The sequence below is a fragment of the Euprymna scolopes genome, chromosome 24 (assembly GCF_053919585.1).
Source record: "Euprymna scolopes isolate OS-2025 chromosome 24, ASM5391958v1, whole genome shotgun sequence".
Lineage (NCBI taxonomy): Eukaryota > Metazoa > Mollusca > Cephalopoda > Sepiida > Sepiolidae > Euprymna > Euprymna scolopes.
Window position 1 is genome coordinate 54553498 of NC_136505.1, and position 14972 is coordinate 54568469.

Sequence of the window (14972 nt, forward strand, 5' to 3'; positions counted from 1 at the left end):
TACCTCACCCTTTTTTTAACCAAGTAAGCTCTGTGACTTACCTGTAGTTTTATTAAATACTTTTATATGCAAAATCCGATCCTGCATTTTGCTAATTCCTGCCCTCTGATGAGAAGGAGAGTATTTCTTCAAAACTCCGCGGATTAAGGACTATCCACTTATCTTGTGCTTCCTTTTTTAAAATTAAATGATATATATATATATATATATATATATATATATATATATATTTATATGGGAAGAATTAAAAGAATTAGAGAGATTCTTTAAGAGAAGTCTTATCAGGATAATGCAAAGCTCAACAAAGTGATTTGGAGCTTCTATAGAAGATGGAGAATAAAAGAACAACAATATAAAAATATATATTAATGCATATAGATTTAATCGTTTATTCAATATGGATGTTATATGAATTAGAGGTGTAGGATAAGTAACACCCATATTGAATAAACGATTAAATCTATATGCATTACTACATATTTTTATACTGTTGTTCTTTTATTCTTTATAAGCTCCATATATATATATATATATATATGAATTTATTTGTTAGTTAAATAAAGAAAAATGATCAACGGGAAGAGGGGGGCTATAAATGCTCTTTATACCTAGGCATTTAGAAGCTTCTCATCAAAAAAGAATGAGGAAGTTAAATTACAAATATAGGGAAATCCGACCAGAGTATGTAAAGAATGCATACATATTGTCTAAACCAATTTGAGATATATACAGTGATGATCATATTTATTGGCACGGTAAAATAAAAGTTAAATTTTGTCTAATAAATTCTAAAAAAGGGATTAAATTAAAGAAAATAACAAAGTATATTATGTATTTTTAACTGGCCTTTCCGATGCAGCAATCGGATTTTAGAAAAAATAAATAACAAAGGAACAACAAACATAATTGCAAAAAACCCTTGTTCAAAATTATTGGCACGATTTATTTAATAATCAATTGTATAGCCTTTGGCCTTGATTACCTTCCTCAGTCGCTTTTCATAGTTTACAACCAAGTTGTTCCACTCTTCAGTAGTAATTTTAGCCCACTCTTCCTGACAATAATCCTCCAATTGAATAAGATTCTTAGGCTTCCTTTGCATTACCCTCAATTTTAATGTTCTCCATAAATTTTCAATTGGATTAAGGTCTGGGCTTTGTGATGGCCACTCCAAAACATTAATATAATTGTCCTCAAGCCATTTCTTAGTCAGTTTAGCCGAATGCTTTGGGTCATTATCTTGCATGAACCACCAACGACGACCAAGTGAGAGCTCTTTAGCAGAGTCTTTCAGGTTTTCATCCAATATTTTAACATAATCTTCCTTTTTTATGCTACCTGTGACCGTGACCTTAACAAGTCGCCCTGGTCCAGAGGCAGCAAAGGATCCCCAAAACATCAAACTGCCTCCACCGTGCTTCACTGTGGGTATGGTGTTCTTAGGCAGGAAAGCTTCGCCAGATTTTCTGTAAATATAAGACACTTTATTATGGCCAAATAACTCTATTTTCGTTTCGTCAGTCCATAGAACACGTTTTCAGAATGCAACATCTTTATCAATATGACGTTTTGCAAAGGCTAGCCTTGCTTTCAGGTGCATAGGCTTCAATAAGGGAGTCTTTCTCGGACGACATGCTTTTAAACCAGCTCTCTTCAAAACTCTACCAACTGTATGTCGAGATACATTCACTCCAGAGGTGCTCTGTTCATCAACAATCTCCCCAACAGAGATCCTTGGGTTTTGTTTTACTTGTCGAACAATTTTCCGTTCATCTCTTGGGGAAAGAATCCTTTTTCTCCCTCTACCCTCTAAACTCATAACGTGGCCTTGCGATTTGAACTTGTTTATTATGGCTCTAACAGTGGATTTGGGAAGGTTTAGCTTCTTTGAAATCTTATCATAGCCCTCCCCATTGGTATGGCATGCTACAACAAGCTTCCTGACGTCTTCGCTGTATTCCTTAGTTTTAACCATGGCGATTGAAAATTATAATTTAGTCACTTATAATAGTTTAAATAAATCGCTATCTAAAAATTATCTGAAAAAAATTATTCACTGAATTAGCGTTAAACAAGCATAATATGGCTATAAAAAAGTTCAGAAAGCACGTAAACCGGAAATTGATTGATATTATACTGATACTAAAAGAAAAACAAAGCCGTGCCAATAATTTTGAACAAGGGTTTTTTGCAATTATGTTTGTTGTTCCTTTGTTATTTATTTTTTCTAAAATCCGATTGTTGCATCGGAAAGGCCAGTTAAAAATACATAATATACTTTGTTATTTTCTTTAATTTAATCCCTTTTTTAGAATTTATTAGACAAAATTTAACTTTTATTTTACCATGCCAATAAATATGATCATCACTGTATATATATATATATATATATATATATATATATATATATATATATATATATATATATACATACATACATACATACATACATAGTAAGTTATAAAATATATATGGCGATTAAGCTACACTGAATATTCCACGTTTCATCCACTCTAGGACTCTTCAGGCTTATGCGCATAAGCCTGAAGAGTCCTAGAGTGGATGAAACGCGGAATATTCAGTGTAGCTTAATCGCCATATATATTTTATAACTTACTAACTAGCTCTACCTACGTATTGAGCACTTTTGAAGTAAATATGTAAAGTTTATGCATAAATTTATACTTTCGTATATTAATTTATGTGAGTAAATGAAGTAGCTATATATAGATATATAATGTAATCTGTGGTTCATGGGGAAAGAAATTAAATTCATATTAAAAAAAGAAAAATGTATTAACAATTTTTTATTTCATTTTATATCAACACAATTTTTATAGCTACAAATCGATAGAAGACAAAATAGAGAAATGAGAAAGCGTCTTGCAGTATGGCTTATCAAGTTACTTTGATCTGAATAAATAATCCAAACAAAGATGGCCCATTGGACTACTGAAATTAACTCATAATCGACTAGCCAAGAAAAGCAGGATGGGCTATATAATCTCTTAAAGTGGTCCTAAGGTATTAGAATCTGGCTGCCTTTGATCCAGCAAGAGCGATATAATTCTCAAAATTTGCTATCGTTTGCCATGCACAGTGTACTTCTGCCACATCTGGGTAGGTGCATCTACCACTAGTTTCTCCCTTTTAGACAGCGTTCAAAAGAATCTCCAATCTATTAGATTCCACACTATCAGCTAAGCTTAAACCCTAATCGCATTCCAGCAATGTTGTAGCCCTGTGCCTCTTTTACAAGTACTTTAATGGAATGCACTTTGAACTCATAGCACTTGTGCTCCCCTCGACATACATACACCTGACTAATCTGACAAGCAGCAAAGTCCTACCCCTACAATTTAAAGGTTCCTAGATGCTGGAAAGCCTTCTACTCTAATAGTTTTTTTCTTCAAACTGCTAGACTTTGTAATTCACCCCTGTTTCTTGCTTCCCTAATTGACTCTACTAACACGCAAAAGTTTAACTGTAACGTAAGCAGACATCTTGTAGCTCAATTCCTCAGAGTCCTCCAATAGACATGATCACAATTAGTAGCCCTTCATGTCCAAATGGCAATACGTCTTGTTTGGGGTGAAAAAAAAAAAAAAAAAGAATTGCTAAGAAGTTTTTGACGCCAAATTTATCCTCCATAGCTATACCAACAAATATAGTTGCCTTTATCAAAGGTTCAAAGAGCGGTCGAAACTTGAGATATAAAACCTTTGCTGATTTCCTGTCCTCAAAAACACCTTTAAACTTCTCAACGATAGGTGATAGATCATAGTATATAGACTTTTTTTTTTAATTCGAGGCCTAGCTTTATTTCTGCTTTTTTCCATCCAACTTCAAGAGTTTTGAGACAAACCACAGTTATCTTTACATCTAACTCATCTAGGTAATATGTTCCCGGTATTCTTTGAATAGAGCCTTCTTAAAGTTGTTCAAAGTTGTCAAACTTTCTAACTTCCCCACCCTGTATCTTTAATTTAAATCCAGTTTAAAAAGTCAAAGAATCTTTTAAGGATTTTTACCTCTTCAGACATTTAAAAAAAAAATTTTTTTAATTCAATTTTCACCCCAAACAAGGCACAGTGCCACTTTGAAGTAGGGGGCTACTGTCAGGGACATAAGTTGCAGGGATATTATGAAGGGAGATGAGTAGCAAGATGTCTGTTCACATTACACTTGAACTTCTGCATGTCAGTACAGTTGGGAAAGCAGAATCCCAGAAGGAAGTTCTGAAGTCTAGAAGTTCTGGGGAAGAAACTATTAGAGTATAAGGCTTTCTTACATCTAGGGATCTCTACTGTGTAGGGGTGGGATTTAGCTGCTTGTCGTTTTTTGGAGGTATATTAACGTTGAGGGGGTACAAGTGCTTGCAGTTCGTCAGAGCATCCACCATTAAAATACTTGTAGAACAGGCAGAGGGATGCTACATTTCGTCGATGAAACAGAGGCTGAAGCTTAGATAACAGTTCAGGACCTATCAGATTGGCAACTCTCTTTTGAATCCTGTCCAGGAGTGAGAGACTAGTAGCAAATGCACCAGCCCAAATATGACAACAATACTCCATACATAGGCGAATGGTGGCCTTATAGAGGTACAGGATACTTTCAGGTGTAAGTAGCTTTCTAGCACAGTAGAGACAGCCCAACTTCTTCACAGTAGCCTTGGCAATGCTCTCAATGTATCTGTTCCAATCCATGTTCCCTGTGAACATTAGGCCAAGGAGTTTAAAAGAAGTACTTTCAGGTAATGTGTCTTTGGCCATTGCTATTCGTGGTAGAGAAGGTTTCTTGTAATTATTGAAGGAAACAAGCTTAGTCTTGGCAGCATTGAATGTGACTATCCATTTATAAAAAAGAAAATTAAAACAATTTTTTTTTAACAAAATAAAAAAATTTCACGCAATTACTGGTAATTTATAACTCTTGGTCCTCGTCAACAACTACAATAACCTGTTGTGCAACAGATAAAGTGCTAAGAATAATTAGTTCAAACTGACAGTCTTATGGATGTTGAAGGTTTCATCCTTCATACAGGTACTAAGAAATTAAAAAGAATTACCTAAGACTTTTGCTCAATCATAGTTAACAGAATGATATCAGTCTACCCTCATCGTTTAAATAAAGGGTTTCATTCAAAAATCCATAGAGATTCCCGAGTTCAACAAAACACACATGAACAAGCCAGAGGTTATATCAGCTGCAATGTTATGAAAAGAACGTCTAAGATGAGAACAAGAGTTCAAATCATAAAATTACCAATGGTCGTCTTCAAGTTCAATGTAAACAAGTTCTTGATGAGCCGTTCCCCTTAAGTAATCCAATTAGCAAATTTCCACTACTAACGATTACTATGATATTGTTCCATTGACTACTGTATACTCTTTAACCCTTATCCTCGAGTGGCCTCTGAGCCTTGATAAGTGGTGACCCACATGTAAAAAAAAAAAAAAGAAAAAATTTACCAATCCTCATCTCGAGAATTCTGAAACATTTTTTTTGGTATTCTGAATTTTAAAAAAAATAAATTCCAAAAACTTGATTGTTAAATGATATTCATTTAGTGACAAGAAATAATTTAAAATTACTTTTATTCTAATAAAAACATTATTGATTAATAAAAATAATTTTTAATTGTTTTTATCTAAACTAAAAATAAAATATTGTCATGGCGATGGAAAATATTCGAAAAACCTGGCATAGCCAGGTACTACTACAGATCACAAACAAATATGATGCATAGCATACTTTTTTTTAATTCATGCATAAATATATGTGAAAAAATAAATGTCTTAATGTTTATATATATATATATATATATATATATATATATATATATATACTTTCTATTTCAACTTTATAAAAACTTATAGACATGTCAAATAAATTTGCTTTAAAAAATCACTTGTCAAACTTCAGGAATAAAAAAAAAACATTAATAAAAACGCAAACAGCAAAACTTTGAAAGGATAGAAAAAAAACTTTCGTTTTCTGACACAAAATTTAGCCACTTTATGGTTTATTTAAGAAAATCAAAATAAATAAAGTGCACAGCACTACAGAGATTTCATTCAATAGAATAAGATCTTATTCAAGAAAAAAAAACCCTGCCATTTCTACATGTCTTTAGACACTTCTGGAAAGATTTCCGTGGGCGAGAGTTACATCAATATCTGGAGTGATTATCAATGCGGCCATTAGTTTGTACACTCTAACACATGGAGTCTTTACACATATACACACACACACATATATATATAATGTTAGGTTATTATTGCATAGTATATTTTGTGTCTATACTTGTTACAGTATTTCAATAATGCTCAATATATGTGTAAGGATAAGTCATCATATGAAAATATGCATATGGCACAAGTATATTTCCATAAAACTATATATTTCATTAAATATGATGGACAATGTTTGTCTGCATATTTTTCCAAGTTCTTACTAGTTTTTGGTTTACGGCATGGAACTGGCCGATGTATTTGCCTAACTTGTTCTGGGCATTACTACTTTCAGATCCATCTGTATCCATCTTCAAGAATGATTATTAAGTAAAGAAGGTGTATATGTGTATGTGTGTGTTTTAAGCAGGTGGTTTTATTTTTTTTAACGTAAGCCCAAAAATAATAAGGAACTTAAAACAGATTTTCAAAACTCCAATAACATACCTTGATTATGATAGCATTGACCATTGGGTAAACAAGGCCGATAGCCATTAGTCGCGTGCTCTCGTGTAATGAATGAATGTGTGAATGTAGGATTGACATGAAATTCTTAAAGATAAACTAAAATTACTAAAAAATGGGCTGAAATGACTTAAATAAATAAAAAGTAAATGACTTAGAATGACTTTAATGAACTTAAGGATGAATTGAATGACCTTAAGAATGACTTGAATAATAAAATAACTGGAACCCTTCAAAAACAGCTTGAATGATCTGGAGAATGACTTGAATGGCTTTGAAACTGACTGGTTGTAAAGTGGGTGATCATTTTACATCAAATACAGAAAAATGATCCCCCACTTTATATCACAAAGTTACAAACATAAGTACAGCATGTAGTAAGAACAGATACTAGACTTTGATCTTGGCCAAAAGGCCAAGAAAAGGGTATTCATTTGCTCCCCCACCGAGCAAATTAGGCACAAGGCCGATTTTTAATGTGAGGAGTGAAGGGGAAATGGGGACAAGCTCCCCGGGGAGTAGGGGAGCTGGATAGTGACAATTGGTATGAAGGGTTGCCCCTACATTGACCAATTGGTATGAAGGGTTGCCCCCACCTATGGTCTGCCGGAACAGATACTACACTTTGATCTTCATATTTAATTTATTCCATTTAATGTAAAAATTACAATTAAAAAAATTTCAATATAAAATTAAAAAATTTAAAAAAGTAAAATCTCCAAAAGACAAAACAAATTTAGGCACAAGGCCCTATAAGATCTGGGGAGGGGAGTGTTGCAGGGTCTTTGTAACTAAAGTAAAAATTGGAGTCTTTGGCGACTTACTCTTGACTGGCAACATTTACCACAATACTTCATTCACTCTGTGGAATCTAAAGCTAACTAATGAATTCCCTACGTTTAAGCAAAAAGCATATATTTACAATTTCTCTGTGTGTGTGTGTGTGTGCATTTTAAAAAATTTTTTATTAAATTAAAATAAGTGTGTATGTGTGTGTGTGTGTGTGTGTGTGTGTGTGAAAAAAGTTCAATTCATTAGAAAAATAAAAGTTCTTAATTTGGTAACGAATACTTCGTGTTGGGGAGTGGGGAAAACAACCTAGAAAAAAATGATCAAATAAAAATGCCTAGTGCATTGTTAGTAAGGTCCCTCCCTGAGCTAATATAAATAGTTAGATCGCCTACTGTTTTCCGGGGCACCAAAAACAAGCGGGGAGATCCATAGTGAGGAGTGGGATGGATTCTTATCGGTTATTGGGGGAAAAAATAAATAAAGCATCAAAAAACAGAAAAGGGGGGGAATGGGGATGTGAAGAAGGCGACCTCTGAGTAAGGGTTGACCAGGGGTGACAAAACAAAAGGGGGGAGGTAATGGTAGGGTAGCCTCGGAAGGTTCTCTTGTGCCAAAACAAACAATCGGGGGACCGGATCTCATTTGTACCACCAGTCAAGAGTCTCTTTAATTTTCTATTGCTAACCTAGAGGGATGGGTTCCATAGGATCCAGTACCGCGTGTGCCATGCCTATGGTGGTAACACAAATTCAAACTTGGCACCTCGTCAGATGCACAAGCTAGTGTCATGCACCCACTTCCTGTCAAAGACCACTCGAGGCAACCTCCTCCAATCGCATCTGATCTTTACTTTAAGCAGATGTTTAAAGTAGACGGTCAGATCCCGATTCGGAACAGATATCACTTCGTGGACTCGCTTGAGGCGTGTGCTTGGCCAAAAGGACAAGAAAAGCATAAAAAGCTAAGAACAGCATCTATTAACAACAGACCTTTCATCTTAACCAAAAAGGCCAAGCACAAAAGTGTTACGGACAGACCGAGGAACTGACTGACGGAGTGACTTATAGAGTCGCTTGCATGCGACTAAAAATACCCATATATAAAAAAATGACAAATTTCCAGCAAAAGCATGAAGAAACTTTTTTTGACATAGACATCACCACTTATCAAGGCCCAGGGGCCACTCGAAGATAAGGGTTAAAGAGTGTACAGTAGTCAATTGGACAATATAGTAATTGTCAGTAATGGAAATTCAGTAAATTTGTTAACTTAAGGGGAACAGCTTATCAAGAACTTGTTTACATTGGACTTGAAGACAACCATATCGTAGTCAGCTGAAAAGCAGGAAAACGGAAGACAATTCCACAGGCATGCAGTTCTAAGAAAGAAGCTTTGTTCATGGAATCTATGTTTAGGTTTAGGTACAGATAAAGAGTGGGGGGAATTATTGATAGTGTTTTCAGCTAGATGAGTGTTTCTTGTGAAAGTTTGGCGAGGGGGAGACCATAGATTGAAGCTCAGTTGAGTACTTGCCATGGTGTTAGCTAACTTGTAAACAGAAATTGTGGTGTTAGCTAAACAGTGTGTAATCAAACGTGGTCTGATTGTTATGATGATGTTTGAGAATAAGAAGGTACAATATGACACAAATCCAAAATGTGTTTAAGTTTGGAGATGCACAAAGGTTCCTTCTTTACAACAAGCTTCTATTTCAGTATATATATTTGGTGTAACTAATTGGTGATGATCCACACTGATATTGTAGATGTTACTCATTAAGTTTTCCACATAGTAGGAAATTGGATTTTAACGACAATCCAACTCGAATACTCAGACAGAAAGTCATACTATATGTAACATAATATAAACAGCATATCATTACTTTTTTTTTTTTACATGAGGGTCACCACTTATCAAGGCCCGGAGGCCACTCAGGGATAAGGGTTATTGCATGTACAGTAATCAATGAGATAGTATTGTAGTAATCATTAGTATTGGAGATTTGATAGAGTGTCTTACTTAAGGGGGCAGTTTGTCAGGAATTTGTTTATGTTGGATTTGAAGACATCCAAGTTGTAGTCTGGTGGGAAACAGGCGAACGGCAGAGAGTTCCACAATCGTGCACTTCTGAGAAAGAATCTCTGCTCATGGAATCTACGTTTGGATTTAGGCACAGATAAAGAGTGGGGAAAAGTATTGACAGTAGTTTCAGCCAGACGGGTGTTTCTCATGAAAGATTGGCAAGGGAGGACGAGAAATTGGAGCTCAGACAAGCACTTGCCATGGAAATAACGATAAAACAAAGACAGGCTTGCAACGTCTCTTCTGTGGGAGAGAGGCTGCAGGAAAGAGAAAAAGGGCATCCCCCACCAAACCACAAAGTCTATTTTGTACTCTATCAAGGCAGGATAGGCTGTTTTTAGCAGCTTCTGTCCAGATGTGGCAGCAGTTTGAATAAATGTTAGGAGAAAAATTCCGTTATTCAGAGAAATATTATCATTGCATCAGCAATTGAATGCCAAATAAGAAGCTCTTAAATTGCATTGTAAGTTTGTTCATCCTGCATCGAATAAGCTTTCAAAATGTTCTCAGAGCAATGATTCAGAAACTGAATCTGTTATACTGAACATATCACAGAACTGGCAAATTTGTAAAACATACTGCATAGTTATCAACATGTACAAACTACAAAGTGTAACCGTGTAGGTGATTTCGCTTGCAATTTCTATTACCACCCATATCGTTGTTACCAGTGTAATAAGATTAGCTATATTGCCCAAAACTGTTGCAAGCTACTGCTAGATATGTAAGTAGCTAGGCCATTGAGAATAGAGTCTGCAGTCAATTCAGCCATATCCAACAAGAGTACATTTCCATGAATACCAGGACATGTTACTAGAGCAGGGAACATCAGCATATTGTCCAAATTTGGGGAAGTCTAATGATGTGTGAAATTCATTTCTTTGTCAGTGCCTTTATTGCATATCAATATCTATATTGTAAAACCTGTGGAATCTGCTGAAGTGAGCTGATAAATCTGATTGTCCCAGGAAACCCAAAAGGATGAAAACAATAAGAAAGCAAACTACTCTGCCAAGACAAAGTTCTTTGCAACGTTGTAAAGATTGAGAGTTGACGAGTTTCCCCGACTCCAAGAAAATGTGAAAATAAACCCCAATGAGATATTTGAAAACAAGGTTATTTGTGAGGAAGATCAAGTCTCTCAATTTTGAAGAACAAGTTTTTCTTATGGATGCAAACACTACGAGATCTGCCGTGTCTGGTAACTTTGAATGTAAGACGTTAATAGGTCTTTTTCGTCAATAATAACCTTAAAATTATTTGAAAAAGTTAATCTACTAAACACTAAATCAATGGCAGGTAATGCTCCTTTCAGTCCTTTTTTGTTCATAACAACATCTAGAATATATCTAAACTAGACATTTTAGTCTGTTAAAAATGAGCAAAAGTTATAGCCCATTGACTTAAAATATGTGCTTCATACCAAACGTCTCAAGTAAATTTGTTACTGTTGAAACTAATCCTTATTAATCCCTAACTGTGCATCGAACAAATACTATAATATTTAGTACTGCATATTAATCATAACAAAGGTTCATACAAAATTTCAGCCAGATCAGCCTAGTAGTTTCCAAGAAAAAGGCGAACAGACAGATAGACTAAGGAAAATATTATATTGATGACTCCTTCATTGGAAAATCGAAAGAAAAATTTATTTAAATGGGTGTTAATTTTTGTCAGGTGTTTACTGAATAAAGTGATAATCTTATGTGCCTTGCTTGCTTGTTTTCAATTTTTCTTTTGAATATATTTCATGGGTTTATTTGTTTAGAAAAATCTTTATCCGAATCTGTTATTTTTCTTAGTTATTTGTTCTTCTGAAAAAGAAAACGAATTACTTCAATATAAAAAAAAAACACAAAGTTTGTTTGATGCAACAAAAATGATTAAAGTCATCAAAAATATTAAACTAAGTATAGATATCGTCAACAGTGTGTGTTCATATTGAAACGTTGATTTAATTTGAATAAAATAAAATACACACCAAGTGCGTTTGAAAGCCAAATCACAACGTAATATTAAGAAAATAAACAAATATTTTACTTGTTTGAAATTTATAACAAATATATTTCAGAGATATACTCCATCTTCAGTATGTTGTTTTGTTTCTTTTTTCCTTTTCTTCTTTCTTGCCATGTTGTAAAGTTGGAGAAAGAAAAGTCTGTTTTCAGCGGTTGTATTTTGAAAAGTTTGAACTGAACAACACACTGAAGATGGAATATATCTCTGAAATATATTTGTTATAAAGTTCAAACAAGTAAAATATTTGTTTATTTTCCTAATATTATGTTATGATTTGGCTTTCAAGCGCACTTGATGCATATTTTATTTTATTTAAGTGTAGATATGTTTATTGTTTGGTCAATGATAAGAAATGAAGTCGCTTTACCATGATATAAAGTAATGGCAGTTGTGTTACATATTAGGGGCCCTACGTCAGTGACGATTAAGTTAGCTAGTGTGAATTTGACAAGGGTCACACTGAATGCATAATAACCAAGATCTGTTAAACAAAACTGTTCACAGAGTTGAATGAAAGATGGATGATGTAAAGTTGAAGCAGGAGGCAACAGGTCAAACATGAGTTGAACAATGATGAATCACATCATGTTTTCAAACAGAGAGAGACCTAGTGTTTTGGGATCAGTCTATCCGCGAAAGAGACACCACCAAAAATGTAGAAAACTGATAATCTCTGTTTGTGCACATCACTCATTTAAGTAAGGTAAAAAGTTAAGTTAACGAATAAATAATTAGTAAAAGAACATTCTATCTCTGGAGTCCATTCTCTCCAAATAAAACCATTTATGAAAAGTCTCAGCAAACATCTACTAGTGTATTACTTTCTGCATAAAAAGAAGCTTAATGTATAGCAACCACTAGATGAAACGATGGTCATGAGAAGAGGCGACTATAACAGAAGTAGAAAAAAAGACTACATATAATCACCTATGCACTTATGTATAAAGAACTACTTTTGATTTTTGTTACTGAAAATATTACAATTGGAAGATGTGCTTACAAAAGATAAATTGAAAAGAGGAGATTGTTAATGTCAGATGAGTTACTTCCCTTGAATGATTATACAGGAGGCAAACATAATGGCTGCTTCTGTGAAGTAAATGAACCAGTAAATGTTTGTAGAGGCTGTGAGAAGCACTAACAGTAATGTTTAACATATTTCATCTATGAGGTAATTTTTATGATTAACAAACAAAATTTATCATTTCTATTTTTTTTTTTTTAAATGTTTTGAACAGATTTGACCTGTAAAGCTAATTAAAAATTACTTTTAAAAAAAATGTCTTTTTACAAAACAATCTGTTTTCCTTAAAAATAAAAATTAAAAACAGTGAGGGAAAAGGATTAAATCAGCCTAATTCATAAATTACGATGTTATAATATTTAAAAATGTAGTTTATGAGGTACATTAGAAAAAAATTAAATTAAAAATTTATTGAGAAAAAAATATGCAGGAAAAATGTAATATGTTTATGATGAGTTTTTGTGTTACAACCAAGAAGACATCGTCTACTGTTTGTAATTAACTTGTACAGTTTAATAATTTATGAGCAGAAAGTTATATTCATTCATAATGGTGTTTAATAGGATATTAAAAGTCTAATGTTTCTGAAGTTTTGAAATGAGGATTGATTAGTCAGATTACTGTTTTCATCTTCACAACAGATTATCAGCATCAAAAAATTTGCAAGTTATTAAAGACTAAATGAAAAATAAACACGTAATATTCCAAGTAGTAAATATGCTTATGATTTGGATTTTTCTTGGCTGCCTTTGCAAAATATCCATATTTAGATTTACTTAGTATTAGTTTTTTGTTTGTTTTTTTGTTTTTTTTTTAATTTTCTTCTTTTGAAGATTATAACGTTGGGTATGGGGCAGCCAAACCAGCTGCCAACATTACCCTGCTTTTTATTGACACCAACCGAGAGCTCTTTTTAGTATCTGCATTGTTCCCTTAAGTGCAATTGCCTGGACCTCTTTTGCACTTGGTTCACCAGGAATATTAGTTAGGTAGGACTTCAGGTTCTTCTTCATAAGCCCTGTGGCACCTATAATAACTGGTATGATTGACATCTCCCTAAGATTCCAGTTTCTTTTCATACCATACATGAGACCTTAATATTTGTTCTCTCTCTTTTCTGCTCTGTTCAGACCTACATCATTAGGAACACTCACTTCAACCAAGGTTGCCACTCCCTCTCTGAAATGCAAGATAACATGATAGTGATGACTAAATCATTGGCTATCAAATGGCTGAAAAGGAATTTATGGAGGCAAGTGCAAGAAATTATGGTGTCCAGATAAAAGCCACTGCACCAATATCAGTATTATACTAAAAGCCGAGGAGTTGGATCACTACCCACCCACGATTTTCATCCAAACACATATGAGTTCCGTCTTACTAACATAAAATTTTGTTTTCAAGCAAATAAAATTGATTTATGTATCTAAGTTATCACATCATTTTGTTTCAAAACAATAAAATAAATTAAAAGTTTGAAGAAGCAATTAAAATAGAATCTATCTTTCTTTTGTGTTGAGGTGTCTTCAATAAGTTTCCAAACATTTTATACAGTTATTTAAAATTGTCGTAGACTCTTGAAAATTCAGTATGTTATTGCTATACATCTTATGAAATGACTGACAAATTTTGATGATTTCAGTTTCAAATGAACAGCTATAGCAGGAATTAGAATACACTCTACTAAAGCCTGATTTTCACAGCTGGTGAATTTCAAAAATGCAATCTGTAGGACACTTTAGAAAAACAAAAACGATATGCAATAAAATTCTGCTTTAAACTTGGGGAAAAAAATGCCATGGAAACGTATGGAATGCTTTAGACTGCTTTTCAACCATCTTGTATCGAGCATCAGTTTTTGAGTGGCATAAGATATTCAAGGGAGGCAGGGGAAAATGAGAGGTGTGACAGGAGTAAGGAAGTCAGAACACCAGAGTTGATTGGCCAAATAAAGAATTTCCTGGATAAGCACCGTCATGTGTCTATAGAAACAATAAGTGCACAGTTTGATGTCAGTGCGGGAATTGTACACACAATTATTTGCAAAGGACTGGAGACGTGGAACATTTGTATGAAGTTTATCTTAAGGGTGTTCAGAGAAGATCAGAAAGGAAGACATTGTCATGACAGCAGGGAGATAGTCGAGCTCATCAATTCAGATCCCGCAGTCCAAACCTTGCTCCCTATAACTTTTGGTTATTCCCTAAGCACAAGGAAAACCTTAGAGGTTGTCGTTATGAGACAATTGAGGAGATGAAAGCGGCTGTATTAAGGGTCATTGCCACGCTCATACAAAAGAACTTCTATGAGGCCTTCCAGAAGCTAATGGAATGGTACAACAAGTGCATTGCAGC

At 34.1% G+C, this 14972-nt stretch overlaps 1 protein-coding gene and 1 pseudogene across 1 annotated transcript in view; both read right to left on the minus strand.

The window, feature by feature from the left end:
• The window catches only part of LOC145246709 (tetratricopeptide repeat protein 21B-like), a 1013541-nt gene that overhangs the window by 202663 nt on the left and 795906 nt on the right, over positions 1 to 14972 (minus strand). The gene's annotated exons all lie outside the window — the stretch shown is intronic.
• On the minus strand, positions 6989 to 7126 carry LOC145246952 (U2 spliceosomal RNA; annotated as a pseudogene).